We start from the raw sequence: 16,713 nt of genomic DNA, 5'->3' as shown, positions 1-16,713 counted from the left end.
GCATTTCCTTCAGGTCAGTGGCACTGCAATGGGCACGAAAATGGCCCCAAACTTCGCGAGCACCTTTATGGCTTCACTTGAAATCCCATTCATTGAGGGACGCACCTTGAAACCTTTCTACTACAGAAGATACTTAGACGATATTTTTATGATATGGAACCATGATGACGGAAGTCTTTTCCGCTTCATAGAGGATTTTAACAAGTGCCACCCGTCTATTAAATTCACGCACAAAGTTTCCAAAACTAGCATTGACTTCTTGGACGTCACTGTCATGGTCAAAAATGACCGCTTGTCAACAAATCTTTACAAAAAGCCTACAGACCGTCAAATGTACCTACATTTCAACAGCAGCCATGTAAAGCATTGCAAAACGGGTATTCCATATTCTCAGGTTTACCGGTACCAAAGAATATGCACCGATATGCGGGAATTGGACAGACACGTGGAACACCTAAAGCATTCCTTATTGAAACAAAATTATCCGGAAGACATTATTGACGATGCCATACTACGTGCTCGCAACGTGAACAGGAATGATATAATTAAGGGACCAAACAAAGTATCTAAAACGACTTCCCAAACGAACCTTGTACTAACTTACTCCTCATCAGCGCCACGAATCGACAACATACTTTCCCGCCATTTCAACATAATCAGGCAAAGCAAACAACTAACTTCTATTTTCGCGAAGCCACCTCACGTGGTGTACCGCAAGGATAAAAATCTGAAGGACATTCTTGTCAGAGCAAAAATAAACACCCCCAAAATTCAATCAGGGTGCCATCCGGCCTGCGGAAAAGCTCAATGCAAGGTATGCCCACAGATGGTCACAACACGTGAATCCAAAGCGAATTTCTCGGATTTCAAATTCTGCATAACTGAAAGTCTTAATTGTGACTCCAGTAACTTAATATACATGCTACATTGCAACATCTGCGGACAAGAATATATCGGCCAAACAGACACGCCATTTCGGCTGCCGTTCAATAATCACCGGTACCACGCCACTTCACTGCCGAAGCTACCTTTATCTAGACATCTGCGCCTGCCAAACCACAGTTTTGAAAATATCAGCGTAACTCTTTTGCTGTCCGGTTTCTCAAACAGATGCGAGTGTGAACAGCGTGAGGCATATTTTATTTTCAAATTTCGAACATTAGTAGCCGGCATCGACGAGGACCCCGGAAAACTCTCCTGCCTCCGAGAAGTAAGCCAGGAGGAAATTGGTGACAAAGATTGATAGCTGGAGACCATGCTTTTTTCTGACTGACTCGTACGTGTACACTGTCCTTTCTTGTTTTTTGTTTTTCTTTTTTTCCTTTTTTTCACAGGCACATACAAAGTGTTTATGTTCGCCTACCACTTGATGACCATTGAAAGGAAACGGACGAACATTAAAGGTAAAGAGCCGACCGACCCATTAAGGGGAAACCCTTTCTTTACGCACGCCTTCACGGACCCCCCCCTCCCCGCCACCGCTGCGACAATCTTGGGTGGCCCGACACACGTCGAGAACTGACCAGCACGTGATAAGAACCAAACGTACACGGACAGTTGGTTTCGTTCTCAGTGTTGACAGTGGTTCTTCCTCTTTTTCACTTTCTTTTCTTTCTTTTTTCTTTTAGTCTTTTTTTCTTCCCTTTTTTCTTTATTTCTTTTTTTAGTTCCCTCTCACTCTCGCAAACATCTTTCAAGGCGAGAGGGACGCGGCAGCAACAAGTTTGGAAGTTCACGTCAGTATAACTCATCCCCTGATGAAGGGAGGACCCCTCCCGAAACTGTTGGGAAATAAATATATTTATTTATCCTTGTTGACAACGCTCCCGTTGTGCCATATTCCATACCTTCACGAAGACTAACTGGCCCATTGAATTATTACTCCCACTCTATATATATATATATATATATATATACTCCGTTTGCAATAGTACACTTTTGATGTGTACAGGTCTGGCAAACAGCATCAGGATGCCGACGCTCTCTCTCGCTGGCCTTTGCCACTTTCATCTCCAACCACGCATCCTCGATGCCCCTCAGGTGAACAAGCGGCTTCCTCTGCACTCACGTTATCACCCCTGGAAGTTGCTGGGCCACTATCTTTAAACAGCAGCGCTCAGTTGGCTGCGTGCCAACGTGACAACCCATACTGTAACCGCATCATCGGGTACTTGAATGACTCGCCTTCTCCACCTAATGCCAGACTACATCGTCAGCTACGGAAGTTCAAGCTAGACAACAATGTCCTGCAGCGCTATACTTAGAATGCGGATGAGCATCGGTGGGTGCCAGTACTTCCCCGTTCACTGCGAAAACAAGTTCTCGAAGCACTCCACGAGGATCCATCAGCTGGACACTTGGGATTTCAGAAGACCTACAACCGCGTTAGGAGCCGTTTCTTCTGGCCTGTTCTTTCTACCTTTGTGGCTAATTATGTCGCTTTTTGTGCACTGTGTCAACGCCAGAAACGACCAACTTCTCCTGCTGGATTATTACAACCCATTCCATGTCCCAATACACCTTTTGTCGTTGTCGGAATAGACCTCGTCGGGCCACTTCCCGTAACGCCAGCGAGCCATCGCTGGATCGTCACAACTGTCGACCACCTCACACGATATGCGGAGACTGCTCCTCTACCCACTAGCTCTGCATCAGACATTGCCGCCATCTTTTTAGAAGCCATTGTGTTGCGTCATGGTGCACCTCGCGCGTTGTTGAGTGACCGAGGCAAGGCCTTCCTGTCCACAATTCTCGATGAAATCCTGAAAACTTGTGGCACAGTTCATAAGACCACATCCGCTTACCACCCGCAGACAAATGGCCTCACAGAGCAATTCCACCGGACTCTAATCAACATGATATCCATGTACATCGGACCGAACCACGATGGGGGCATGCCACCGCATCGAACGCGATCATGAAAATGCCCTTCCTAATGCAGGTTGTTCTACTCGGGTTCATCTTGACTACATCCTGCGTTTTCCGGCTGCCCGAAAGTCCTCCCGGATTACCTCCTGCCTACCTCACCAACAAGCCGCCACTTTTGTTCACCGACGAGAACGATAAATGTCAAGCCGAACCGCATCTGCCACCTTCAGTCGCCGACCACTTCATCGCCTAGCAACTTCGGACATCTACTAGCGCCGCAGCCCTACAAAAGCCGCCTTCGCTCGGATGCCAGTTGGGGCATGCCACCGCATCGAACGCGATCATGAAAATGCCCTTCCTAATGCAGGTTGTTCTACTCGGGTTCATCTCGACTACATTCTGCGTTTTCCGGCTGCCCGAAAGTCCTCCCGGATTACCTCCTGCCTACCTCACCAACAAGCCGCCACTTTTGTTCACCGACGAGAACGATAAATGTCAAGCCGAACCGGATCCGCCACCTTCAGTCGCCGACCACTTCATCGCCTGGCAACTTCGTACATCTACTAGCGCCGCAGCCCTACAAAAGCCGCCTTCGCCCGGATGCCAGTTGGGGCATGCCACCGCATCGAACGCGATCATGAAAATGCCCTTCCTAATGCAGGTCAGTTACTTGCAACACGCTAATTCCTTTCGATCAAGTGATTCCTTTCAACTTGCGGTGTCGTGCCCCCCTGACATCCTTGATTGCTGGCGTAGGTGGCGTAGATCATTGTGTCGATCATTGTGTTCTTTCGCCGTGAATGCCCATTTGGTTTGCCTTCTGCTCATGCTCGCGGGAGACATTGAATCTAACTCTGGTCCTTCCCCCACACTTGAAAGTATTGCTGAAGCCATCGCTCGCGTTGAAAAATCGCAAGACTTAGTACTCTCTGAATTGGCCCTTATCCGAGCAGCACAATCAAACATGGAAGGCTTGGTCGATCGCCTCTCCTCCCGTCTTGACGCTCTTGAGCAAATTAATGCAGCCCGTGCCGCTGATCCCACTACCGAGAATGGTAATACCCTATCTAACCTTTCTTCCAGCATTAAAACGCTAACCGAAAAATGCGATGACTCAGAGAATCGCCTCCGCCGGTGCAACCTGCTATTTTTTGAAATACCCGACGTCATTAACGAAACATGGACCGAATCAGAATCGCGTATAATCTCGTTTTGCTCCGAAAAACTTGAAGTTCCATTTACTTCCGTAGATATTGAAAGAGCACACAGACTAGGCTGCTTTCTGGCCAATAAAAATTGCCAGATTATAGTCACCCTGTCCAGGTTTAAGGATAAGGCTAGAATACTTTCCGCTGGCCCGAAACTGAAGGACTCGTTATTCTCTGTACGCGAGGATTATTCAGCGCGTGTAAGATTGGCAAGGAAGAAGCTTTTATTTTATGCGCAGGAAAGCAAATTCGTGTCCTTCAAAATCCGTTTCGACAAGCTTATCGTTGACAAAAAGCCTTTCGTTTATGATGCTGAATTGGACAGAGTTATAGAACTGAAAGCATAGCGTTCACTGTGTGCTTCCAGGGTTCCGTCCTCCCCTCCTTTCGAGTCCATTCCAACTAGAATCGCTCCTCCAGTCTATCAAACTACATCTATCCTGCTTACGAATATCCGTAGCTATATGCCCAAAAAGGAAGCTGTGCAAACTCTCCTTGAGGACACCAGCACCGACATCGCAATCCTAACTGAGTCATGGCTAACCCCTGATATTCACGACAATGAATTACGTCACAGCAACACCCATTTCACGTCTTACAGACTTGATAGGAACAGACGCAGAGGGGGTGGTATTTTAGTTTTCGTGAAAGACAGCCTACCCTCCCAAACTGTGACAATCAGTACGAATTTTGAAATTCTTTGCGTTGAAATAATCCTTCCCACGTGCAAAAACATTCTTATAGCCTGTTACCGCACACCCGACTGCGACCACTCTTTCACAGATGACCTTCAAAATGTTCTTTTTGATCTGACATCCCGGTTTCCTCACGCAAACTTCTTGCTTTGCGGGGACATTAATTACCCTGATATTGACTGAGACAACTTGTGTGCTAATTCACGACAATCCAGAGATTTCCTCGAACTGTGTCTTCTTTTTAACTTATCGCAATCAGTCACAATGCCAACTCGTGGCACAACCACTCTTGATCTTGTTCTTGTCTCCAACCCAGATTTAATTCAGTCAGTGTCATGCATTCCCGGTCTGAGTGACCATAATGTTGTATTGTTTTCATTGTCCATTGCCTTACCTTCGCGAAGACCTTCGAAAAAATTAATACGCGACTTTAACAACGCCAACTTCTCGACGATTAACTCAGAACTTAACACATTTTTGCTCTCCTTCACCCTGTCTGCTTCTACCTGAACAGTTGACCAAAACTGGTTATTGTTCAAGCAAAAATTATTAACCCTTATCGATAATCACGTTTTCCTTATTCGTGTTTCAGGCGATGCTCAGCGACCCTGGTATTCTAATCTTCTAAAGAAACTATCTCAAAAGAAAAAGCGTCTTTTTCGCGCTGCTAAAAACTTTGAGTCAATATCAAAATGGAACAGATATTTCGCATGCCTTCGTAAATACACTCACTTGTTGAAGCGCTCCAAAAAGAAATTTTTTCATGATGACCTGCTTAACATTGCCGGAACTAATCCAAAGAAGTTTTGGAAACTTCTCAACCCTAAAAATAACACGCACAATATATCCTTAACCAACTCCGATGGTTCTCACCTTCCTCTCCCACAGCGGGCGGACGTTATGAATACTTACCTCACTTCAGTCTTCACTTCTGAACCACTTCATAGTATTCCAGTCATGCCGAGATCTAATTTTTCACAAATGCCGCCCATTGACATTACCTCCGAAGGCATCAGCAATCTGATAAAGAAATTAAAAATATCCAGCTCCCCCGCCCTGACAATATTCCTGCCAAAGTTTTAAAGGCTACTAATAGCATTTCTAGCAAATTTTTGGAGATAATTTTTAAGCAGTCCATTTCTGAAGGTTTCATTCCAGATGATTGGAAACCTGGGAAGGTTGTACCAGTTTTCGAGTCTGGCAAGCGATCTGACCCATCTAATTATCGCCCCATTTCACTAACGTGCATCGCTTGCAAACTTATGGAACACATAATATATTCACATGTTGCTCGTCGCCTCGATGATCACTCTTTTTTCATAAGCAGCATGGTTTTCGTTCAGGGCTCTCATGCGAAACTCAACTTTTTGAATTTACGACTGATCTTCATCTCAACCTTGATTCGTCATTTCAGACTGATGTTATTTTTGTCGACTTTTCAAAAGCCTTCGATCTCGTCCCTCACCAACAACTAATCAACAAACTTTCTTCACTATCCCTCGATCCCCTGACTTTATCATGGATTAAGTGCTTCCTAACCCACCGGTCGCAATTCACTGTTATCGGTGGTGCCCATTCTGATACTACTCCAGTAATCTCTGGCGTCCCTCAGGGCTCGGTTCTCGGCCCGCTCCTCTTTTTAATCTACGTAAATGACCTTCCTTCCGGCATTTCATCAACGGTTCGGCTTTTTGCTGACGATTGCGTCATCTACCGTCGTATATCAACTCCCGAAGATCAGCTAATACTACAGCAAGATTTACACATCATTGATAACTGGTGCGCCCAGTGGATGATGAGGCCGAATACTTCCAAATGTAAGTTCATGCCTGTCTCACAAAAACACACTAACGTCATCCACCCGTATTCATTAAACTCAACAGTGTTATCCCAAGTGGATTCTTACCGATGCCTGGTCATTGTAATTACAAGCAGACTAACCTGGACCGAGCATATTACCAAACTAGCTGCCGATGCCTCAAACTCTTGGCTATCTTAGGAGATCATTGTCATTATCACCTGCAACCCTTTGCAAATTGGCCTTTGAAACTTTTGTTCGTACTAAAATGAAATACGCACCTGCAATTTGGAGCCCTCATCAGATATACCTAATTAACATTCTTGAATCCGTCCAAAATCGCGCCGCCAGATTCATCTCCGCAAATTACGACAAACGAGCAAGCATCAGTCAAATCAAATCATCCCTCGGTCTCCCTGTTTTGTCAGCTCGACGCAAAATTTCACGTCTCTGTCTCTTCCACAAACTTTACTACAGCTTTCCTCACCTACATGGCTCACTTTTACTTCCGCCTGTCCGAACATCTCGTCGCCTATTTAATTCCCTGAGTATCCAACGTCTGTTTGGTTCTACTAACGCTTCATGGAATCATTTCTTCCTACGGCTATCGATGAGTGGAATGGTTTGACGGATGCTATTGTCAGCGAAAAAGTTGCTTTTAAATTTAGAGATTTATTACTAGCTACCCTTGACTCTTAATCGCTGTTTGTCTTTCTTTGTTGTTTTTTCTCTGCCGCCTGTATATTTTGGACCGCGAATTGACTGCTGAATATTTCGTTTGACATGCTCTGTTTTCTTTTAGTTTTTTGTTGCTACCTGTATGTTTTAGTAATTCAAAAACTGTAACCATGAACTGCATTTTCATTGAAATTTGTACTTGGATTGTTCCCCCCCCCCCTTATGTAATGCCCCGAGAGAGGCCATTAAGGGTAAAATAAATGATGATGATGATGATGATAACTGGGACAAAATCTCGCCGTTCGCAACATTTACACACAACACCGCTGTTCAACGAACCACCGGGTATTCACCTTTCCTCCTCGTCCATGGTCGTGCGCCAACATTCACCATTGACGCCTCTTTCTTCAATGTGACGACAAAAACGTCCACGACTACGCCAGAACATTTCGTTTCCAGGCTCTCTGAGGCACGGCAACGTGCTCAACTCAACACGGAGGCCAGTCAACAAGAACGCAAGCAACGCTATGACAGCTTTTGTCGAGACGTCACTTTCCGTCCTGGAGATGAAGTATTACTTTGGACGCCTGTTCGCACTCCAGGATTGTGTGAAAAGTTTCAGTCACGCTTTCTCGGACATTACGTTATTTCTGAACGGACATGTCCTGTCAATTACCTTGTCACTCCCGTCGAAGATTCCTCGGACCGTCGTTACCGTGCCTCCGAGATAGTCCACGTTTCACGTCTTAAACCCTTTGTTCACCGTACATTTCCCGCCTAAGTCTCGGCCGGGCCGGCCGCTCACGTGGGCGGGGAAAATAAGTGTGAGCATTGTTTATGCGTCCCATCTTTTCATCTGTACATACTCATCATCACTAGACAAGCTTAGGCTGTGGGGCACATACTCGAGACAATAAAGAAGAGTCTTGAGGGTACTGGACGCCATCTTACAATATATATATATATATATATATATATATATATATATATATATATATATATATATATATATATATATATATATATATATATATATAGTCTAGTAGATTCTCCGTGAGCGGTCACAACGTGGTTTATTTCGACATTTCGGCCTAGAGTCTGGCCTTCATCAGGAATAAAGATACAGTTTGTTGGTGCTCAGCTTTATACAATCTCAAATCAGAGGGCAAGGAAAGAGGGAAAAAAAGGAAAGAAAAAAAGACAAGAAAAGGAAAGAAAAAAAAGAAAAAAGAGAAAAATAATATACGGTGAACGCCCCTCAGGTGCCCCCCTTCCACTTTTCCTTCCACTTCCCCCCCATCTCCCTCACCCCTCTCCCCTTCACCTTTCTGATGTCAGCGGTCTGTGTATGTTTCCGTTCACTAGCGCATTCCTCCCGATCAGACGGCCCCTCCTGGCACTGGCGGTTCGGTGTGGGGCAAAAAAGAGCTTTTCAGGAAGTCCTAAGCCTTTAACTACTCGGAGTCCCATAAACAATTCGTCGTAGAAGGACCGGGGCCGCGTATTGTGGAAGAGGCTGGTCAGCGGGCATTTTAGGAAGTCCTAAGCCTTTAACTACTCCGCCCCCTGTCAACATTTCGTCGTAAAAATAGGGGTGCCCCGTATTGCAGTAGGCTGTGCAAGCGCGTGCAATGCGAATTCCTTGCCCGCTTCTAAATTACGCGTGTCGTGGGGGTTTCCCGGCTGTGCCCATGGTTGCTGTTGGGCATGTCGTGCATGGCACAATTGATTGGGTAGTAAAATAAAACAGAAAACAGACGACAGCTGCACTTAGGAAGAGTAGTTACACTTCGAATTGTTTTGCGTTGTCCAGTGCCCTTCCCAGCTGCAGTACCGTGAACTCAGTTACTATTTTCATTGTTGCCGTTATTGTTTTCTAATGCTTTAATTGCTGCAAGTGTACCAGGATTCTCATTTATTTCTCTATCGAGGGTGTTAAATCGGTGGATAAGGTATGACTCTCGTTGTTCACGTTCTCGATTTGATTTAAATCCCGTCTCTAAGAGCGTTACTGATAGTTTGTCGAATGCATGGTCGGGGAGATTGAGATGTTTTGATAGAGGTAGACTTGGGGCTGATTTCGCATGGGCTCTGTGGTTATTGAAGCGAATCCTAAATGGTGTTTCTGTTTGTCCGATGTACTGCATACCACACACGTTGCATTCGAGTAGGTACACCACATTGGAGGAATCGCATGTTAGGTTTCCTCGTATGCTAATCGAAAACTTGGATTGCGTGCTGGTTGCTTTGTCTGTTTCTCGCATCGCCTTACATACAAGACATCGTGGCTTTAAGCAAGGGCGGCATGAATTATTGGGGGGTGATGTGTTAATTTGGGAGTGGACAAGGGTGTCCTTGAGGTTACGTGGTCGTCGGTAAACGACGCCTGGAGCGGATGGGAATGCGCGTTTCAGACGTTCACTTTGTTCCAGAATGTTGTAATGTCGTTTAAGGATTTTGTTTACATTGGGGAAGTTTGTGCTGTAAGTCAAGCAGAGGTTTGTTCGTTGTGGGTATTCTCGTGGTGGTCGCTTCATAAGTAAGTCTTCACGCTTTAGTTTTCTCGCTTTTTGAACAGCGTCATTAATTACATGGGGGGGGGTATTTTTGTTGCTCGAGCATAAGTTTTAGCCTCTGTGAGCTCGTGTCAAAGTCAGCGTCTCTAGAGCAGATTCGCTTAAACCGGTGAGCCTGGCTGTATGGAATACTGTTTTTACAGTGACGTGGGTGATCGCTTTGGTAATGAAGGTATTGTTGTCGATCCGTTGGTTTGCGATATAGGGTTGTAGAGAGCTTCTCTTCTTCTATCGTTATGGTAACATCAAGAAAATTTACGGTAACTTGCGAGTATGTGTGTGTGAAGTGTATGTTCGGATGTACAGCATTGTAAGTGTCTATAAAGCTGAGAAGTTCGTCCTCGCTGTGGGTCCAAATAAGAAAGATGTCGTCTATGTATCTTCTGTATAACATTGGTTTCAAGGAACTTTGTGCAAGAAATTCAGATTCTAGCTTTCCCATAAATATGTTGGCATAATTAGGTGCCATTTTGGTGCCCATAGCAGTCCCGCTGATTTGCCGAAAATACTCTTGGTTAAACTCGAATGAATTTAATTCGAGGACCATCCTCGTCAATGTTGCAATGGCAGAGAAATCTGGGGTGTTAGATTGTCTATGGTTTGTGTACATGTTTTGTAATGCAGCTATGCCGTCATCGTGAGGAATATTTGTATATAATGAAGAGACATCAAGAGTAACCAAGTACGAGTTTTTCGGCACAGAGATACCCGCAATGTCTCGAAGAAAATGTGTGGTGTCTTTTATGTACGACGCGAGGGTGCATGGAATGTGGCTTATTAGTTTATCCACGTACCCTGATATGGGTTCAGTTATTGTACCGATGCCTGATATGATTGGTCGACCTGGGTTACCAGGTTTATGAATTTTCGGGAGGATGTAGCAGCGACCTGGACGAGGGTATGCTGCTTGCATCAGTTTGTGGTCAGTGTTGGTTATCTTTTCTGCGTCCAACAGTTTCTTTAGTTCTGTTGATACGATACGTTTGTATTCGACTGTCGGATCACCTGGGAGGCGTTCGTAAAATCTTGAGTCGTCTAGTTGGCGGTATGCTTCTTGTAAGTAGTTGGTTGTATTAAGGACTACAATTGCTCCTCCTTTGTCAATGGGTTTTATTGTTATGTCTGTCCTAGATGCCAAATTTTTCATACTTATTTTTTCAGATTTGGTCAAGTTTTCTCGGTTTCCTTTCTGTCTGTGGTATTCGTGTACTATGTCTTTCTGTACTGCGGTGATATAAAGGTCCAAGCACTTGTCTCGATTACTGTTCGGTGTCCTAGGCAGTGCGTGGCGTACAGGTTGACTGGGCAGTGCGTGGCGTATCGGAAGTATTGATTAAATTGATTGATTTGTGGGGTTTAACGTCCCAAAGTATTGATTAAAGTCTGGTTGCATCAAAGAAGAGTTTTTATGCCTAAAATACTGCATTGCAATCACCATAGATGAAGCAGGATGGCGGGTGTGTTCGAGTCGGGCTCATGCAGTGAATAACTTTATTGCTAGAATAAGAACAATTGGGCATAGTAAAACCAGTGCTGAAGTGGACAATGTGCATTAGGGATGTACATGTTGAAGTGGCACTTATTCAGCCTTGCCGCATCTCTCCTTCTACAAGGGAATTAACACATGCTTGGCGTCTCCTGGGTAGAAGGTACCACTGGAGCTCGCGTTGTTACATGCCTTGTGCTTCGCTGTAGTTCATTAGGGGTGTTGAGGGTAATCTGTTTAAAAGAGCCACTCAACAGGTCTGACAATATTGAGCTGACAAGCGCTATGTGTAGACGAGGCGTTTATGATCACGTCTGTCAAAATTCGCAACGCTATGTGCCACGAAATGGGTCAAATTTCAAGATGAAAGCTGCTCCCTCTCCCTTCTGCCGGCGCGCGCCCAGAGAATGAGGGCTTGACGTGCGCGTATGAATGGCCCTGCGTACACGTCAATGCAGTGACGTTGGCCCTCTATGTAGACGAATCTGCTCTGACGTTGCAAACAGAGGCACATGACATGGCGAAAATTATTTAACACGGCATGCGTATTTTATGTAATTTGTTGCTTGAAGAGATTAAAAAGCTCTAGAAAAATAATGAGACGCAAAAAGGTAATGTGAGCGTCTTTTTTCCATTTTTCTTCCGTGAATTGCAACAAGATGCGAGGCTAATGTGTCAGTGTTTTGCATGTGTTCATGTACCCGCCGTCAGCGTATCGAGCAGAAGACTGCCGTGGAACGCTCCTACATGTTTGCGCACTCATTGTGCTCATCTATCCTACCGCGTCTAAGCCAGCGTTTCCAAACCATCCCGCAGAAACAGGCAGAAGACCACAAAATAACGCTGGTCAACAAAGCAACGCCGCTCGCGTGCTCAGGGGTTGGACTTGTTTGGGCACGTCATGCGCACGTGACCTCTTGGTCGGATGCATGAGAGGGTGAGGAAGAGCTTTGGCTTGCGAAGGCTACACAGAGGAGCGGCAAGGGTTTCAAGTCGCCTTCTCTTGTCTTCGTTTCGCGCCGCTTCAAACAACCCGTTTTCTCCGCTTGTGATGAATGGATTAAAAAAATTGTGGCAAAATGTTCCTCATCGGACAACCAACAACTTCCACTGTAACTAAAATTTAGTATGGGGCCTGGTGAGTGGTCCTTTAAGGGTGACGGACAAGGGTCGTTTCTGCCTGGCTCAATTTCGGTTAATATTCACATATGCACTACGGTATCTTTCACAACCATATCGTGGCTTAGTAACCTTAAGCCTTAGGCCCCCACAGTTATTATTGTGCATTGAGATTCATTTGTAATGTGCTGCCAGTTTGTTGTGACATCTTACCTCTCTTTGTCTGTAGGTTATGAAGCAGTTTCCTTTGGATTGTAGAGGACAAAGATCAGTGGCTACAGGACCCACAAAAGTCTTGAAAGGGATCAATGCGTTTACACAGTGCCGCATTCGAAAAGAGGTTGCTGGCAAGACCACATGGTGCAAAGGACCCACAAAAGTCTTGAAAGGGATCAATACGGTTACACAGTGCCGCATTCGAAAAGAGGTTGCCGACAAGACCACGTGGTGCAAAGGACCCACAAAAGTCTTGAAAGGGATCAATGTGTTTACACAGTGCCGCATTCGAAAAGAGGTTGCTGACAAGACCACATGAAGCAAAGGACCCACAGAAGTCTTGAAAGGGATCAATGCGTTTACACAGTGCTTCATTCGAAAAGAGGTTGCTCACAAGACCACATGGTGCAAAGGCATCTCTGAGGCCAAGTTATACTCTCCCAAGGTCTCAAGCTGAACGCAGTTTAAATGTCTCAAAGAAAGTGACGATGCTTCTTGATTGCCGGAACCGCCATTGCTAATCGTACGTAAGACACCACTGTGCATCTAGCAGTCACATTCATGTGCCACAGAAAAGCATGCGTTCGTGTTTGTCATTGTGTGAAAGGGGCACCAAGAACGGTCTGTGCAAAAAAGAAGTCAGACACTAGTGTTGCTGTGGTAAGCAAATCACACAGCTGTTGCAAAAAGAAAGCAGGACAGTACACCGTGGCCACACCACGTAAACATAGCATACAATTGGGTTGGCAAGTCATCGTATCACATACTTTGGGTGGATACAATTGGTAGATGACGAAAACTGTACACAGTAGCTGAATTATTTTAATGTGGAGGAATTCTGACTGGAGTTGGCTGATCTTGCATAGCGATAGATAATGATGGCTAACATTATTTAGGATGATTAATATTATTATCATATTATTTAGCCATTGCATAAACAATGGCTAAATGCTGGGTTGTGTTGACTAAAGTGTTGGAAATTCTGCCACAGCGTCCCTCACCATGTCGTCGTTTTGAAATGTGAAATACCAAGAATGAATATTTTTATTAATATAATTAGGTAACCATGGCTTGTGTTGCCATATAAGGGCTATGTGATGAACTTCCAGGCAACACCTATGCACTGTCTGAAAAAAGTCTCCAGGAGAAAGCTTCTGCTGCAATCTCTTAAGGAAATGTTAGGAGGCAAATATACCCACAATGACCGCCGAGAATGTTGGCAACTTATTTGTCTAGAAAACCCACGTTAAGTTATTTTACATATCCGAATAATGCACTTGTGAGATTCCACAAACCAGCTGCAAAAGCTGAAGACAGTTCAAAATAGACAAGACGAACGAACGTACACAATGGACTAGCACTGAGGGTCCACCACAAAGCAAGTCTTGCCAGAAGTGGAGTCTTGGTAAGCCAGAAGTGGAGTTTTGGTAAGCCAGAAAAGAAAAAAAGTATGCGAAAAATTTCTTGCCCACAGTACAACCATTTCATATAAACAATATACACTATTTTATCACTAGACAGTCATTAAGTCGTTTTCTCATGGAACATGAAACTCAACATTTGCTTTACATAAGAGTTTTTGAAGTTGTGGCTATGAGCACCGCTGTGAAGCCTTGAAAACCTGACTGTCTCGAAATGTTGATGAATGTTCATAAGTACAGGGGGGAATGGGGCAGGCTACCAGGCCACGCTCCCATAGGAATAGATGGGATAGTGGCCTGGAAACTTTCAATAACCCCTCACCCCCCCCCCCCCCCCCTTACATTGAAGAGTATTTACGCAATAACACAGAAGCATGGTTCACGCAAACCTTGAGTCTACGGGCTTAAATTTTTTTCCCAATCACAAAAAATTGTTTGGTCTAACGTCACACTACCTTATCAACCGTGGGTCTCAACAATATGAGAAAGGAGAAGAGGCCATTAGACACGACGTGGGATTGTCCAGCCATCCACATCACTAGCCATCAATACCGACAGAGGCGATCACTTAGATAAAGCTTAGTTTACTTAAGCAACACTCGGTGACATCAAAAAGGTTTTGCATGCGCAGGCAACTATCCTGTGGTGCAAGGGAACAGCTCTATTGATGATATACGTATTGAGAATAGGTAAGAAGGGGGGGGGGGGCACCTGCACCTTTGCCTTCATGCAGTGAGTAGTTTCCCACATGATCATGACTTCTGTTGATTTTAAGTTAGCCACAGGTGCCTAGAAGCGGCCGTTAAATGTGAAGGTAAAATTAAGGAAGAGCTGAAAGCCTTCAGCATCAGCTCATTGTGCCTTAGTGACGACACACCAAAACCCGAGGTTGTGTTTTTGGACTGACTATGCCTCACTGTGTAATTACTCCATTTATCAGTACCTCAGTGATGAGCCACAGCAACGTTACAGCAGTGCACAGTGGCTATTACAATCTTGGCGATCCTAGATTTATGTTTTTTGATAAGGTGGTGTTCGTTATGTGATTGAGTCGAAGGACAGCGCTTATGTGCTCTTTTAAGCTGGGGCGTCATGATGTGGTGAGCACGCACAACTCTCACGATGATTGTGCAGTTTGGTTCGTCTTCACCAGGACATACTAGGCTTGCAAAATTGGAAGCTTTCGCCAGGGTTCGTGTGATTGTTTTCAGCGTTCCCAGTTTGCCCACTACCTTGGCGTGTGTCCTCAGGGTTCCGACCTGCTGACCCGAAAGTTACATCTTTGATCCGAGCCACAGCGGTTGCATATTTTATACTGGCGAAAATAGCAGGGGCTTATGTACTTCAAACCTCATTATAACAAACTTGCATCTTACACGAAAATAACTTCGTTATATCCGAAAATTTGTTATAAAGGTATAATCGTCACACTACAGCTGTTGCAAGACTATTTTTAATTCACTTTGTTATAACCGATATCTGTTATATCCACGTTCGTTATATCGAGGTTTGAGTGTACTTAAAGAAATTTACATGCACCTGAGGTATGCGAAATTTCCTGAGCCATCCACTACAGCGTGCCTCATATTTGTATAGTTTCAATATGCAAAACACCAAAAATATCGTATTACACTTCCTCGTATACTTTATATTCTCTCATGCCAGTCTCCCGACACCGGAACAGTGAAGCTTATTTTGTCTTTTGACCTCTTTTCAGCGATGCCTCTAGCTTCTAAAAGTTTACTGAGGACCAGCAGTCGAAAGGAAGAAGAAGCAGATGATGATGGCGTAATAGGAGCTCAAGGTAGACACAGATTAACAGCGAACTCTGCTTGCACGGTAGAAGATACGGAAGGGCCTGCCACAGTCGGGAAGAGTCTTGTGCCAATGGACTTTGTTCGCGAAAGTTTCAGTACCTGAATAAGGCTTCAACTTTTTGGAATTGTCATAGCCTCAAGCCTTTCCAGTGCAACTTGTGTCTACAGACAATTGTGACGTGAAGTCATCTGCTTGAATTCCACATGGACAGAGTGAAGGCAAACCTGAAGGAAAATTACAATAGAAATTTATGTTCCTCCTATAAAAAACACGTTTCCCATAACAGGAGGGGTGGGTCCAAATAGGAAGTGCAATACGTCCCAAAGAAGGCATTAAATTTTTTTAAGAGGGCAACAAAGTGTTTTACAATGTGAATCAAATGCTGCATATGTGATCAATAGAGTGATGTACACCTCCACTAGACAGATATTATGCTTCATAGTCTGTCTCAACTAGGCTTGTGCGAATATTCAAATGCTGCGAATATTTGAACGAATAGTAGTAGAGTATACGAATCTGCTTTGATTCGAATTTGAAGTATTGAAACTTTCGAAGTATTCGCAATGAACAAATAAGTGTATATTATATTGCACGTAACCTCCTGTAAAAGTGGTTTCACTGAGGTGTAGAGGTGACAAGCCGTGAAGGCATCTAAAAAAAATCCGTTCTGCCGCGAAGTTCTACTTCAAATTCAATGGGGCCCTGCAATTGATTGATTTGATTGATATGTGGGGTTTAACGTCCCAAAACCACCATATGATTATGAGAGACGCCGTAGTGGAGGACTCCGGAAATTTCGACCACCTGGGGTTCTTTAACGTGCGCCCAAA

This window comes from Rhipicephalus microplus, chromosome 8 (genome assembly GCF_043290135.1).
Source record: "Rhipicephalus microplus isolate Deutch F79 chromosome 8, USDA_Rmic, whole genome shotgun sequence".
Taxonomy (NCBI): domain Eukaryota; kingdom Metazoa; phylum Arthropoda; class Arachnida; order Ixodida; family Ixodidae; genus Rhipicephalus; species Rhipicephalus microplus.
This window is presented reverse-complemented; position numbering follows the sequence as displayed.